General features: G+C 45.1%; 1 pseudogene; it reads left to right on the top strand.

Moving 5' to 3' along the window:
• LOC139538606 (UDP-sugar transporter protein SLC35A5-like) overlaps window positions 1–16,938 on the top strand; it is a 103,975-nt pseudogene that overhangs the window by 83,655 nt on the left and 3,382 nt on the right.

Genomic DNA, 16,938 nt, shown 5'->3' with positions numbered 1-16,938 from the left:
TAGGTCTTCAGCCAGCATGGAACAAAAGAGGGGGGTTCATTCAAAACGCTGACGCAGTTGTCAAGTCAACACATCCGTCAGTGCTTCTGTGAACCGCATCACAAGAGACATGCCAAATGGGAGATGTTTGAGTTGCTTTGTGCATCACCAAATTTACATGATGATTTTACTGCAACACCACTTACTGCATCCAAGTTGCTTGACATAGGTGTCTCATAGAGCTCATGAATATAAGCTCCCTGCCCACTCAGCCAGTCTTTTGAACTTCCTGGTAGTTAGCCATTGAAGAAAAAGTACTATCCAAACCAATATTATTGGTGATATTTTAGTCACTCAAAATTCTGTTTTACTTGGGAATCAGAATGACTGTTCGGGACCTACACATTAGTGGTGGTGGACTCAATATCATCCCATACAATGCAAAGCACTTTGTGACTAAAGGCGCTATAGCACACAGCAAATTGGCCAGTGTTTATTTTTCAGTATAACATTTCTAGTCTTTATTCAAAAGTTAAATTCGCACTCTAAGAGTGACATTAACACTCAGTGTTGGTGTTAATAACCATAGTTATTGTTTTATACTGTGGAGATTAAAACAGTCCCATCAAAACCACACCTAGCATTATTATATTTCCCAGCATGCTACTGCAGCTATTTGTTTTTAGGATTGTTTTTAATATCTGTGCTTTTGCATGTACAGTACCAGTAAAATGTTTGTACACACTTAGTCATTCAAGGGTTTTTCTTTATTTGTACTATTTTCTACATAGTAGAATAATAGTGAAGACATCAAAACTATGAAATAACTGATATGGAATCATGTAGTAACCAAAAAAGTGTTAAACAAATCAAAATAGATTCTTCAAAGTAGCCACCCTTTGCCTTGATGACAGTGTTGCACACCCTTTGCATTATTTTCCAACAGTCTTGAAGGAGTTCCCACATATGCTGAGCACATGTTGGCTGCTTTTCCATAAATTTGAACAAGTCACACCGTTTAATTTAAATGCATTTCAGGTGACTACCTTTATGAAGCTGTTGAGAGACTGCCAAGAGTGTGCGAAGCTGTCATCAAGGCAAAGAGTGGCTACTTTGAAGAATCTCAAATATAAAATATATTTGAATTTTTTTAACACTTTTTTGGTTACTACATGATTCCACATGTGTTATTTCATAGTTTTGATGTATTCACTATTATTCTACAATGTCAAAAATAGTAAAAAATAAAGAACAACCCTGGAATGAGTAGGTGTGTCCAAAGTTTTGAATGGTACTGTACGTTGATTGATTGCTTAATCTTATACTACACAAAGATAAATAAAATAAATGTTTCTAAACTAATCCAATCAGTTAGATGTATTGCACCTGTTACTGAAATGATTGTTCCACTATAAATGGTTTAAGTAGTGTTTTTCATGAAGTGTCCTAATCCTGAAAGTCGTTCTGAATGCAAGTTGCAGGTGAATAAAAATTCCAACCATTGGATATCTTAACTCTGGCTGGATTCCTATAGGTATTACATATCACTTTACAAGCCAGCATAATGTGACTTGCAGGCCTGCTGTGGCTTGTAAACCAGAAGTTCATAACACCACTAAGCCAATAAATAAGTGCTTATGATATATGTAATGTATTGTTATAGTTTAATTTTAATGATGACGCTTATCCAGGAAATCACTTGGTGAAAACTACAGGCCTTTAGTAGGAAATAATTCAACAACCATGTCTCTGTCACTAACAAATACTGTCATGGGTGTTAACTCTACAATTTACTCAAAAAGAAAAGGAACCCTGGGAAATATGCAAATTAGACTTTACACCATACAGTGTTAAAACAACAGCCAAAAATGATTTACTGTAAAACTGCAGGTGTTCATTTCTTACACTGAGAAAGTGTAACAGAGTCAGCACTTAGCAAAGGGAGTCCATTTTACGCCAAATCAAGTGTTATGTTTTACACTGTAGGTGTTGCGTATTACGCTACAGTAGAGCTAAGCTGTTATGCTGGTGAATGAGGACCCAAAAGCGACGTAATAGTAACAGAGTCTTTATTCCAGTATTAAACAAATAATGATTCTCCTGGATATTATCAATGGTCAATCCAAAACAGGAACTGAAATCCTCTCGTCAATAGAGAGGAACGACTGGAGACGCGACCACAGACTGCAGGTCGCTTCAGGAAGGCACTGGCCGTAGCTGACATAGACACCTGCTCACACGCAGCATCTGAAGAAGGCAAAGAACACGACAGGGCGGAACAAGGACACAGGAACAGCAAACATCAAACAAGAATCCGACCAGGACAGAAGCGGAAAACAGAGGGAGAAATAGGGACTCTAATCAGAGGGCAAAATAGGGGACAGGTGTGAAAGAGTAAATGAGGTCGTTAGGAGAATGAGAAACAGCTGGGAGCAGGAACGGAACGATAGAGAGAGAGAGCGGGAGAGGGAGAGAGGGAGGAGGAGAGAGAGAGAGAGAAAGAGGGAAAGAACCTAATAAGACCAGCAGAGGGAAGCACAGGGACAAGACATGAAGATCAAAGACAAAACATGACAGTACCCCCCCACTCACCGAGCGCCTCCTGGCGCACTCGAGGAGGAACCCTGGCGGCAACGAAGGAAATCATCAATCAACGAACGGTCCAGCACGTCCCGAGATGGAACCCAACTCCTCTCCTCAGGACCGTAACCCTCCCAATCCACTAAGTACTGGTGACCACGTCCCCGAGAACGCATGTCCATGATCTTCCGTACCTTGTAAATAGGAGCGCCCTCGACAAGGACGGGGGGGGGGGGGAGGGAAGACGAACGGGGGCGCGAAGAAAAGGCTTGACACAAGAGACATGGAAGACAGGGTGGACGCGACGAAGATGTCGCGGAAGAAACAGTCGCACAGCGACAGGATTGACGACCTGAGAGACACGGAACGGACCAATGAACCGCGGAGTCAACTTGCGAGAAGCTGTCGTAAGGGGAAGGTTACGAGTGGAAAGCCACACTTTCTGACCGTGACAATACCTAGGACTCCTAATCCTACGTTTATTGGCGGCTCTCACAGTCTGCGCCCTGTAACGGCAAAGTGCAGACCTGACCCTCCTCCAGGTGCGCTCACAACGTTGGACAAAAGCCTGAGCGGAGGGAACGCTGGACTCGGCGAGCTGGGACGAGAACAGAGGAGGCTGGTACCCAAGACTACTCTGAAACGGAGATAGCCCGGTAGCAGACGAAGGAAGCGAGTTGTGAGCGTACTCAGCCCAGGGGAGCTGTTCTGCCCAAGACGCAGGGTTTCGAAACGAAAGGCTGCGTAATATGCGACCAATCGACTGATTGGCCCTTTCTGCTTGACCGTTAGACTGGGGATGAAACCCGGAAGAGAGACTGACGGAAGCACCAATCAAACGACAGAACTCCCTCCAAAACTGTGACGTGATTTGCGGACCTCTGTCTGAAACGGCGTCTAACGGGAGGCCATGAATTCTGAACACATTCTCAATGATGATTTGTGCCGTCTCCTTAGCGGAAGGAAGCTTAGCGAGGGGAATGAAATGTGCCGCCTTAGAGAACCTATCGATAACCGTAAGAATCACAGTCTTCCCCGCAGACGAAGGCAGACCGGTAATAAAGTCTAAGGCGATGTGAGACCATGGTCGAGAAGGAATGGGAAGCGGTCTGAGACGACCGGCAGGAGGAGAGTTACCTGACTTAGTCTGCGCGCAGTCCGAACAAGCAGCCACGAAACGACGCGTGTCCCGCTCCTGAGTAGGCCACCAAAACCGCTGGCGAATAGAAGCAAGCGTACCCCGAACGCCGGGGTGGCCAGCTAACTTGGCAGAGTGAGCCCACTGAAGAACAGCCAGACGAGTAGAGACAGGAGCGAACAGAAGGTTACTAGGACAAGCGCGCGGCGACGCAGTGTGAGTGAGTGCTTGCTTTACCTGTCTCTCAATTCCCCAGACAGTCAACCCGACAACACGCCCTTCAGGGAGAATCCCCTCGGGGTCGGTAGAAGCCACAGAAGAACTAAAGAGACGGGATAAGGCATCAGGCTTGGTGTTATTATTTCCCGGGCGATAGGAAATCACGAACTCGAAACGAGCGAAAAACAACGCCCAACGAGCTTGACGTGCATTAAGTCGTTTGGCCGAACGGATGTACTCAAGGTTCTTATGGTCAGTCCAAACGACAAAAGGGACGGTCGCCCCCTCCAACCACTGTCGCCATTCGCCTATGGCTAAGCGGATGGCGAGCAGTTCGCGGTTACCCACATCATAGTTGCGCTCCGATGGCGACAGGCGATGAGAAAAGTAAGCGCAAGGATGGACCTTATCGTCAGAGTGGAAGCGCTGAGACAGAATGGCTCCCACGCCCACCTCCGAAGCGTCAACCTCGACAATGAATTGTTTAGTGACGTCAGGAGTAACAAGGATAGGGGCGGATGTAAAACGCTTCTTGAGGAGATCAAAAGCTCCCTGGGCGGAACCGGACCACTTAAAGCAAGTCTTGACAGAAGTCAGAGCTGTGAGAGGGACAGCCACTTGACCGAAATTACGAATGAAACGCCGATAGAAATTAGCGAAACCGAGAAAGCGCTGCAACTCGACACGTGACTTAGGGACGGGCCAATCGCTGACAGCCTGGACCTTAGCGGGATCCATCTGAATGCCTTCAGCGGAAATAACAGAACCGAGAAATGTGACAGAGGAGACATGAAAGGCGCACTTCTCAGCCTTCACGTAGAGACAATTCTCTAAAAGGCGCTGGAGTACACGTCGAACGTGCTGAACATGAATCTCGAGTGACGGTGAAAAGATCAGGATATCGTCAAGGTAAACGAAAACAAAAATGTTCAGCATGTCTCTCAGTACATCATTAACTAATGCCTGAAAGACAGCTGGAGCATTAGCGAGACCGAACGGCAGAACCCGGTATTCAAAATGCCCTAACGGAGTGTTAAACGCCGTCTTCCACTCGTCCCCCTCTCTGATGCGTACGAGATGGTAAGCGTTACGAAGGTCCAACTTAGTAAAACACCTGGCTCCCTGCAAAATCTCGAAGGCTGACGACATAAGGGGAAGCGGATAACGATTCTTAACCGTTATGTCATTCAGCCCTCGATAATCCACGCAGGGGCGCAGAGTACCGTCCTTCTTCTTAACAAAGAAAAATCCCGCTCCGGCGGGAGAGGAAGAAGGCACCACGGTACCGGCGTCGAGAGAAACAGACAGATAATCCTCGAGAGCCTTACGTTCGGGAGCCGACAGAGAGTATAGTCTACCCCGAGGGGGAGTGGTCCCCGGAAGGAGATCGATACAACAATCATACGACCGGTGAGGAGGAAGGGAGCTGGCTCTGGACCGACTGAAGACCGTGCGCAGATCATGATATTCCTCCGGCACTCCTGTCAAATCACCAGGTTCCTCCTGAGTAGAGGGGACAGAAGACACAGGAGGGATAGCAGACATTAAACACTTCACATGACAAGAAACGTTCCAGGATAGGATAGAATTACTAGACCAATTAATAGAAGGATTATGACATACTAGCCAGGGATGACCCAAAACAACAGGTGTAAAAGGTGAACGAAAAATCAAAAAGGAAATGGTCTCACTGTGGTTACCAGATACTGTGAGGGTTAAAGGTAGTGTCTCACATCTGATACTGGGGAGAAGACTACCATCTAAGGCGAACATGGGCGTGGGCTTCCCTAACTGTCTGAGAGGAATGTCATGTTTCCGAGCCCATGCTTCGTCCATAAAACAACCCTCAGCCCCAGAGTCTATCAAGGCACTGCAGGAAGCAGCCGAACCGGTCCAGCGTAGATGGACCGACAAGGTAGTACAGGATCTTGATGGAGAGACCTGAGTAGTAGCGCTCACCAGTAGCCCTCCGCTTACTGATGAGCTCTGGCTTTTACTGGACATGACATGACAAAATGTCCAGCAGAACCGCAATAGAGGCAAAGGCGGTTGGTGATTCTCCGTTCCCTCTCCTTAGTCGAGATGCGAATACCTCCCAGCTGCATGGGCTCAGTCTCTGAGCCGGTGGGAGGAGATGGTTGAGATGCGGAGAGGGGAAACACCGTTAACGTGAGCTCTCTTCCACGAGCTCGGTGACGAAGATCTACCCGTCGTTCTATGCGGATGGCGAGTGCAATCAAAGAGTCCACGCTGGAAGGAACCTCCCGGGAGAGAATCTCATCCTTAACCTCAGCGTGGAGTCCCTCCAGAAAACGAGCGAGCAACGCCGGCTCGTTCCAGTCACTGGATGCAGCAAGAGTGCGAAACTCTATAGAGTAATCCGTTATGGATCGATCACCTTGACATAGGGAAGCCAGGGCCCTGGAAGCCTCCTTCCCAAAAACTGAACGATCAAAAACCCGTATCATCTCCTCTTTAAAGTTCTGATAATCGTTAGAACACTCAGCCCTTGCCTCCCAGATAGCTGTGCCCCACTCCCGAGCCCGACCAGTAAGGAGTGATATGACGTAAGCGATCCGAGCTCTCTCACTAGAGTACGTGTTGGGCTGGAGAGAGAACACAATATCACACTGGGTGAGAAAAGAGCGACACTCAGTGGGCTGCCCAGAGTAACATGGTGGGTTATTAACCCTAGGTTCCGGAGACTCGGAAGACCAGGAAGTAGCTGGTGGCACAAGACGAAGACTCTGAAACTGTCCAGAGAGATCGGAGACCTGAGCGGCCAGGGTCTCAACGGCATGACGAGCAGCAAACAATTCCTGCTCGTGTCTGCCGAGCATTGCTCCCTGGAACCCGACGGCAGTGTTGAGAGAATCCATAGTCGCTGGGTCCATCTTGGTCGGATTCTTCTGTTATGCTGGTGAATGAGGACCCAAAAGCGACGTAATAGTAACAGAGTCTTTATTCCAGTATTAAACAAATAATGATTCTCCTGGATATTATCAATGGTCAATCCAAAACAGGAACTGAAATCCTCTCGTCAATAGAGAGGAACGACTGGAGACGCGACCACAGACTGCAGGTCGCTTCAGGAAGGCACTGGCCGTAGCTGACATAGACACCTGCTCACACGCAGCATCTGAAGAAGGCAAAGAACACGACAGGGCGGAACAAGGACACAGGAACAGCAAACATCAAACAAGAATCCGACCAGGACAGAAGCGGAAAACAGAGGGAGAAATAGGGACTCTAATCAGAGGGCAAAATAGGGGACAGGTGTGAAAGAGTAAATGAGGTCGTTAGGAGAATGAGAAACAGCTGGGAGCAGGAACGGAACGATAGAGAGAGAGAGCGGGAGAGGGAGAGAGGGAGGAGGAGAGAGAGAGAGAGAAAGAGGGAAAGAACCTAATAAGACCAGCAGAGGGAAGCACAGGGACAAGACATGAAGATCAAAGACAAAACATGACATAAGCAAACACCAGAATCGAGTTCCTTTGAAAACTTTAAAAGTAAAATGGGGAACACGGCAACAGTTAAATTATTAAAATTACAAGTTCAGTTCACTGACAATAGTGTACATTTGACACTTTCAGAGTTAAATTCACACCATTGATTTTGCTGTGCAAAATTCAATTCATCATTCAACATGATACATTGTCATTGGGTCAGAAAAGAAGATGGAGTAGAAGGTCCAATGAAAATATAATGTTCTCTTTATTCCAACCACTCTGAAAGACACACATACAGTACATGAGGGAACTTGAGGTGGGGTTGTGACTGTATGGGGAAACAGTAACATTCACTAATGTGGGATAGCCCAGACTCATACACATAATTTACCCGACAACGGTGAAAACGCCAAAGCATAAACAGAATTTACCTAGCCAGGAAGGATGGGTCTTGGCCTGCTTGAATCCCTTGTCATACTCCCTGTACACCACTTTCCTATAGGAGGGGCCAGACCTAGACAACAATGGAAAAACACAAACAGTGAATGAACAGAAAAGGACCCAATATGAAACATACAGTGGATGATATAGAAAGACAAATTCAACACATAATTCAGTAACGTAAATACATAATTATCATGTACATCCTTTTATATCCCCCAGTCTAGGGTCACATCATAAAGGTGATAATAATCAAGAACTTGACTGGAGATTGTAAATGTATTGACTATACGTTAAAACATAAAACATAATTATTAAAGCCTAACTTTTTCCAATGAGGACAATATTGCCTTCTAACCAGACTGTACTCGTCACATAATTGATAGAGATACTTGACATATACACAATGATATAAAGAAAGAACAGTAAGGTTTCATTTTGTCCCATGTTCCATTCAATGGAACACAAGTGAGAGAGCACTGTGGTGCTACCATGACCTATCCACCAGATCAAACAATTACACGATACACCCTCCAAGAAGACAAGAGCCAAATCAACTCAGTAAATCTGTAATGTAGTCAACAGCATATGCCAAACACTTGAATTAACACTGCTCTTAGCGAGGTCAAAGAGATTCAACTTCACATGCAGGACCCAACACAAAGACAAAAGGTCACAGAAAAAAAGGAATATAGTAAATCTCATATAAAGCTATTAACTAGTTTTTAGTTTTACCTGTGTGGTCCATTAGCTGTGTAGTCCCAGTCTATGTTCACAGCAGCAATATAGTAGTATCTCTTTCTGTCTGAGTGCTGCTCTGCTGTAGTGTGGGACAGTAGAACCGAGAAGAGCACCAGGAGAGGCAGGAGACGGTGAGTCCATTTCCAGGAATGAAGCCTCATATCTGGGGTTGGAACTCCAGGTGTGGACAGTCTGTCTGTTCTGGATGACAGGAAACTGTTATCTGACAAGAAGAGTCCACTCTGTGCTTTATCACAGGACACAGACAAAAGTACACACACACACACACACACACACACACACACACACACACACACACACACACACACACACACACACACACACACACACACACACACACACACACACACACACAGACACAGACACACAGACAAACAAACATCCAACGTATTTTTTCAATCTTGTTAATTGAAACCACATGATTTACTGTTAGTCACTCCTAGTGAAGCAATTTCCTTCACACATGTTACTACGCACTGGAGATGACACTCTTGTTTTGATATGTACTCAGAACTGTTCCAGACCTCAGACTTTAAGATAATATTTCATTCCTTACTGTGCACCATGGGTATCCCACAGATGCTTTACCAAAAAGTTTCCATGATAAGCCTGGTCCTGTTCATTCATCATCAGGGACAGATAGTTCAGCAATAGCCCATGCACGACAATGGTTGGAGAAATAGGGAAGAATGGTAAGTGTAGGGAACCAGGTTAAAATTCAACTAAAAGGCAACCTGCGATTTCTCCCCCGGTTGTCATATCTGTGTTATACCTGAGCCTGTGTTACTACCTGCACAAATTCCTATGCAATGAGTATACAGAACTTACTAAAGTTGTAATCAGTCATATATTTTTAAACAAAAGGAAAGACAATGGCAAACTTGCACTCATACCTTTGTATAACTATTTTTGTTTCTTGCTAGACAGTGGACCTACTAAACAGCACAGTGTTGACAAGGGATTGCATAATCACAGACATTAGTCTGAATTTTAATTCAGTATACCAATCCTAGTATGCAATTAAGGTGCAATACATACCTTCTTGGGTGACCAAACAAAATTCACATAAATGTAGTTATAGATATGTCATTCTCATTGAAAGCAAGTCTAAAAAGCGGTAGATCTGTTCTATTTGCGCTATTTCTATCCCTCTCGTTTTTAAGTTTCGGTGTTGCGTATTTAACTTTTGGTTTTGTACACCAGCGTTAAACAACTCAAAATACAACATTTTTGGTTATGGAAAATATATTTCACAGCGGTTTAGATTATACAATGATTCTCTACACTGTACTTGCTTGTTTTGTCACATAAACTGAAATTAGGTGAACTATTAGAATTTTAGCAGCCAGGAAATGGCGAGTGATTTCTGAATAGTGCATATTCTAAATACGTTAAAACATGACGTCGCCAATCCCCGTTTCATACCCATTGCGCTTGCGCGCGTCCAAGGCTACCAGGAAGCAAACCCGAAGCAGTTTGACTGTCTGCAATGTGTAGACAGAAAGCTGTAGAAAATGTACGATTTCTATTAGCTAAGTACAAACTCTTGCTTTTGGTTGAATTTTAACAGCAGGATTTCGTAGCCTACTCTTCATAGAGAAACTTTAGTTTTTGTGGACATTTTCGAGGTGGCAGTGCTCGACAGTGCTGTGTGCGTTGTTTACATTCTTGAGACCCCACCAAACAATCAAGCAGCTGGATGAAGCTAGCTAACTAACTAACTAATGTATCTAGTTAATTGCTATTTGCTATTGTGGTGACAGTTTATGTGAACAATCAAAATACAGCTTGATAAATGTATGACTTGTATGTATGACTAGGCGTTTGATGACTTGCCCATGCACCTGCATTAGCTTGTATAGCCCTGCCTGCATTTAACAGATTGTCCTAAAGTACAGTAAGCCTATTGCCATTACATATTGCCATTGCATTTGGCTATAGGCAACATGCCATGCACACATTAGTCTTCATATACAACTTGTCCTATAACAGGGTGTTTTAATGAAAATATAGCATGACCTCTATTCATAATTTAAAATAGCCACAATGTGACCTTTTGTTCATTTGTTTGTTTTGGTAAACACTGCACATTACTTTAGCAACCATTTCAGCTAATATAATAATAACTGCAGTTGAACTGTGTAACTGTACTCTGGAAGAAAACCCTCGGTGTGTGTCTTGTGTTTGGCCCTGTCTGGCTCTCACATGCTTCTATTCAGCAAGACAAACAGGAAGATTCCGCAAAGAGGTGATAACTGTGGATACTTTAAGGACAACACTAGTTACTGTACATAGCCTAGGTCATGTCCTGTGGCTTTTAGAGAGGAGCAGAATAGCTAGACCTGTTTGGGATGTTGTGTTAGTAGAGGGAGAGTGGAAGGAGTTTTAATGTGGCCACTATCTAGGCCTAAATGTACTGCTGTAGTCAACTGTATAGAGAGTGATGTGAAACTAGCAGGGTTAGAGTGGGGTGGGTTAGGCTGTGAACAGTTTCTCTCAGCACTGGGCTGTGTGCTGCGGACACTGAAGGCTTATCTTACTGCTGTTGTCTTTGTTTTCTCTGCTCTTACTGCTTTTTTCTTATTTTCCCACCTCTGCGTGCTCTGCCTACATGTCGGCTCTTGGCCTGCACTCATATACCAGCTCACAGTGGTTTTGTTGTGTGTGTTTCAGTGAGCCAGGAGCCCTGCGTGTGTGTGAGCCCACACCATGGCGTCCTGCCGGCTGTGCTCCAGACTGTGTCCCAGGCTGTGCTCCCGCTCCTCAGCGTACACTCTGGCCCTGGGCTTGGGCTTCGTCACCCTGGGCACCTCTCGCATCCTGCTGCTCAAGTTCTCTGCCAACACACGTTAGTACTACATTATCATTCATGGACTTCAGTTTAAATCAATGGTTTTATGTAACTGTTTCTTCTCTTCTTTGACCTATAGAGAACAAGTATGACTTCCTCCCTGCGTCTGTCAACCTGCTGGCAGAGGGGCTCAAGCTGCTCTTCTGTCTTGGCATGTCTCTCAGAGTCATGGTCAGAGGTAAGAGATGGGCACTGAGGGAGAGGACGCCATCTTGTCCAATGTCATAATTCAGAATGTTTAGAGTTGTTGTTGTCGAGCAAGAATGTACCTGAGAGAGGGAGATTAAAGTGTATGTATTCCAGAGGGTCGTTCATGTCGAGAGCTGGGCTGCTCCTCGGGCTCTGCCTTCCTGAGTTTCATGAAGTGGTCCGTCCCCGCCTTCCTTTACTTTCTGGATAACCTCATCATTTTCTACGTCATGACCTACCTACAGCCTGTGAGTTTAATAATAACACACTGCAGTGTTTTAAATGCTAATGTTAAAGTCTCAGTTGTCTCTGATTCCTTTCCCCCACAGGCCATGGCTGTGTTGTTCTCTAATTTTGTCATCCTGACCACAGCTATCCTGTTCAGAGTTGTGCTGAAGTAAGTCACAGTTTTGTTCTGGACATAGTGTTCTCTACTGGACCTATATGTTTGTTTACATAGCTGATAGTGGCACTCGAGGTAAAAGTTTCAGTAACTACTGATCTAGGATCAGCTTACCCTGACACAACCCTAACCAATGTAGCTGTTTTTATCTCAATATCAAATCATTTCTGGGTAAGAATTAAGTACCTTACTGTAATAAACAAAAATAGCTTCTTAGCAAGGAGCAATTTAACTAGGACTGTCTGGGAGTGGTGAGGGGAAACCTAGCTGTTATTGGCAGAGAGGTTTGGTACTCTTTCTTATTGGTCTATTAACTAATTTACTACTTGGTGATGTCACTAGACAGTTCAAAACTACATCCCACCACAACTGGCTGAAATTTCAGGCGCTTTTCAAACAGATCTTAGTGGTGCTCCCGAGTGGTGCAGCGGTCTAAGGCACTGCATCTCAGCGCTAAAGGCATCACTACAGACCCTGGTTCGATTCCAGGCTGTATCACAACTGGCCGTGATTGGGAGTCCCATAGGGCGGCGCACAATTGTCCCAGCATCGTCCGGGTTAAGGTTTGGACGTGGTAGGCCGTCATTGTAAATAAGAATTTGTTCTTAACTGACTTGCCTAGTTAAATAAAAAAATTACACTTAAAGGGCATTATCGTCATTTTCACAATTTCACAGTATTACTCCCAACAGGGAAATCATGTTTTTGACTGCACTGGTCCTTTTTAAAGCTGGAATCCGTACTTTGTGAAACTGGCACGACCGTTTGCGATATTACAACAACAAAAGTTATTTCAAACAACAGTTTTTTTTTACCACAATACTGAATGCACCTCTCTTCCGTTTTATTAACAAAAACAATAACAGCTTTAACCATTATTGAGGAAAAATCGTAATCTGATTTCAGATCAGCATTTAGGGTCAGCCTATGTTGAAGGACTCATCTCTGACCGCTGCTATTCCCCTCCTCGCCCCTAGGAGACGCCTGTCCTGGGTGCAGTGGGCCTCCCTGGTCATCCTTTTCCTGTCCATTGTCTCCTTGACGACGGGGTCGGGAGGCAGCCAACGGGCCATAGCGATGCCGGGCCTCCACCCCAGCCCCCTCTCCCCACCCACCAACAGCTGCCTGCTCTACACACAGCTAGAGGAGCAACGAAGGAACGAAAGGTTGTCAGAGCGATGGATGGGAGGGAAGGAGGAAGGGAGGCAGTCAATGTGGAATTCAGCACTCCTCTGTACAGTGTCTGTATTAGGACATCTTCACACATCCTGCATGACACCACAAGTCTCCTTTCCCTGTCAATAAGTCAGTCTAAGTAAGTGTTCCTGCTGTCTCCCCTCCCTCCCTCGCTCCCAGTAACTCCAGCACATGGAGCTCAGTGCTGCCGGGACAGGCTGAGGCGTGGCGGGGGAGGCTGATGGGGACTCTGCGCTCTCTGGGCATGGGTCACATCCTCCTGGTGCTCCAGTGTTTTATCTCCTCCATGGCCAACATCTACAACGAGAAGATCCTCAAGGAGGGAGACCAGCTCCAAGAGAGCATCTTCATCCAGAACAGCAAACTGTAAGAACTCATGTGAATGTTGGCACACACATGTATGAATGCAAACATATGACACACACGCACATATTCACACAGCTTTCAAACATCCCAATAACCACCAAACTACACACAAACACCCACACCCCATCTGTCTAAAAATCTGTGTATGTGGTTGCAGGTACATGTTTGGCATGCTGTTCAACGGTCTGACTCTGGGTCTAGGGGGCGAGGCGAGGGGTCTAACCGTCCACTGTGGCCTCCTCTACGGTCACAACGTCTACTCACTGGGACTGGTGCTGGTCACTGGTAGGACACACGTACACACTGGTGCTACTGTTGATGAATTAACCTCATACAATGTAAAGGACTGGTTCATTCATTAGCATGAATAGGTACAGTATGTACTGTGTATATGGTATATGCATGATTATTGATACACTATTCATTACTAATATATTGATCCATTATTCCTGACAGCGAGGGTCTGTCGGTTGCATTCATCCTGAGGCTGATTATTAGGAATGCATTATTATTGATACATCATAATCAATATATTCATTATTATTAAGACATTACGAAATGTATCAGTAGCTTCCCTGGGCCTGTCAGTGGCGTTCATCCTGAGGTTGATTATTATAAATGCATTATTATTGATCCATCATTATCAGTATGTACATTATTAATATATCAAATGTTTTATCCCAAGCTGCCCTGGGCCTGTCGGTGGCGTTTATCTTGAAGTTCAGAGACAACATGTTCCACGTGCTGACCGGCCAGATCACTACAGTCCTGGTCACGGCCCTGTCCCTCTTCCTCTTTGACTTCCACCCCTCGCTGGACTTCTTCCTGCAGGCGCCCGTGGTGCTGCTCGCCATCTTTGTCTACAACGCCAGCCGGCCCAAAGACCCTGAGTACGTCCTGCAGCGCGAGAAGCTGCGCGTCATTAACGGAGAGGTGCTGCAGAGGTCACGAGGGGTGAGGACATGCTTGAATGTATACAGTGCAGTCGGAAAGTATTCAGACCCCTGACTTTTTCCACAGTTTGTTACATTACAGCCTTATTCAAAATTGATTCAATCGTTTTTTTCCCCCTCATCAATCTACACACTACCCCATAATGACAATGCAAAAACAGGTTTTTAGATATATTTGAAATGTATTAAAAATAAAAAACACTGATACGACATTTACATAAGTATTCAGACCATTTAATCAGTACTTTGTTGAAGCACCTTTGGCAGAAATTACAGCCTCTAGTCTTCTTGGGTATGACGCTACAAGCTTGGCACAGCTGTATTTGGAGAGTTTCTCCCATTCTTCTCTGCAGATCCTCTCAATCTCTGTCAGGTTGGATGGGGAGTGTCTCTGCACAGCTATTTTCAGGTCTCTCCAGAGATATTTAATCGGGTTCAAGTCCGGGCTCTGGCTGGGCCACTCAAGGATATTCAGAGACTTGTCCCGAAGCCACTCCTGCGTTGTCTTGGCTGTGTGCTTAGGGTCGTTGTCCTGTTGGAAGGTGATCCTTCACCCCAGTCTGAGGTCCTGAGCACTCTGGATCACGTTTTCATCAAGGATCTCTCTGTACTTTGCTCCGTTCATCTTTCCCTCGATCCTGACTAGTCTCCCAGTCCCTGCCGCTGAAAAACATCCCCACAGCATGATGCTGCCACCACCATGCTTCACCGCAGGGATGGTGCCAGGTTTCCTCCAGACGTGACGCTTGGCGTTCAGTTCAATCTTGGTTTCATCAGACCAGAGAATCTTGTTTCTCATGGTTTGAGAGTCCTTTAGGTGCCTTTTGGCAAACTCCAAGCGGGCTGTCATGTGCCTTTTACTGAGGATTCGCTTCCGTCTGGCCACTCTACCATAAAGGCCTGATTGGTGGAGTGCTGCAGAGATGGTTGTCTTTCTGGAATGTTCTTCCATCTCCACAGAAGAACTCTGGAGCTCTGTCAGTAACCATCGGGTTCTTGGTCACCTCCCTGACCAAGGCCCTTCTCCCCCAATTGCTCAGTTTGGCCAGGCAGCCAGCTCTAGGAAGAGTCTTGGTGGTTCCAAACTTCTTCCATTTAAGAATGATGGAGGCCACTGTATTCTTGGGGACCTTCAATGCTGCAGACATTTTTTTGGTACCCTTCCCCAGATCTGTGCCTCGACACAATCCTGTCTCGAAGCTCTACAGACAATTCCTTCGACCTCATGACTTGGTTTTTGCTCTGACATGCACTGTCAACTGTAGGACCTTATATAGAAAGGTGTGTGCCTTTCCAAATCATGTCCAATCAATTGAATTTACCATAGGTGGACTCCAAGTTGTAGAAACATCTCAAGGATGATCAATGGAAACGGGATGCACTTGGGTTCAATCTTGAGGGTCTAAATACTATAGGAATTTCAAAAAACTTGTTTTTGTATTATGTGTAGATTGATAAGGAAAATGTTTTATTTAATCCATTTTAGAATAAGGCTGTAACCTAATCAAAATGTGGAAAAAGTCAAGGGGTCTGAATACTTTCCTAAGGCACTCATTCAAGGGTTTTTCTTTATTTGGACTGTTTTCTATATTGTAGAATAATAGTGAAGACATCAAAACTATGAAATAACACATATGGATCATGTAGTAAACAAAAAAGTGTTAAATAAATCAAAATATATTTTATATTTGAGATTCTTCAAATAAGCACCCTTTGCCTTTATGACATCTTTGCACACTCTTGGCATTCTCTCAACCAGCTTCACCTGGAATGCTTTTCCAACAGTCTTGAAGGAGTTCCCACATGCTGAGCACTTGTTAGCTGCTTTTCCTTCACTCTGCGGTCCGACTCATCCCAAACCATCTCAATTTGGTTGAGGTCGGGGAATTGTGGAGGCCAGTTCATCTGATGCAGCACTCCATTACTCTCCTTCTTGGTAAAATTGCCCTTACCCAGCCTGGAGGTGTGTTGGGTCATTGTCCTGTTGAAAAACAAATGACAGGCCCACTAAGCGCAAATCAGATGGGAAGGCGTATCGCTCTAGAATGCTGTCGTAGCCATGCTGGTTAAGTGTGCCTTGAATTCTAAATAAATCACAGACAGTGTCACCAGCAAAGCACCCCCACACCATAACACCTCCTCCATGCTTTACAGTGGGAAATACACATGCGGAGATAATCCGTTCACCCACAACGCGTCTCACAAAGATACGGCAGTTGGACAAATTTCCACCGGTCTAATGTTTATTGCTCGTGTTTCTTGGCACAGGCAAGTCTCTTCTTCTTATTGGTGTCCTTTTAGTAGTGGTTTCCTTGCAGCAATTAGACCATTAAGGTCTGATTCACACAGTCTACTCTGAACAGTTGATGTTGAGATGTGTTTGATACTTGAGCTCTGTGAAGCATTTATTT

The sequence above is a fragment of the Salvelinus alpinus genome, chromosome 14 (assembly GCF_045679555.1).
Source record: "Salvelinus alpinus chromosome 14, SLU_Salpinus.1, whole genome shotgun sequence".
Lineage (NCBI taxonomy): Eukaryota > Metazoa > Chordata > Actinopteri > Salmoniformes > Salmonidae > Salvelinus > Salvelinus alpinus.
This window is presented reverse-complemented; position numbering and strand designations above follow the sequence as displayed.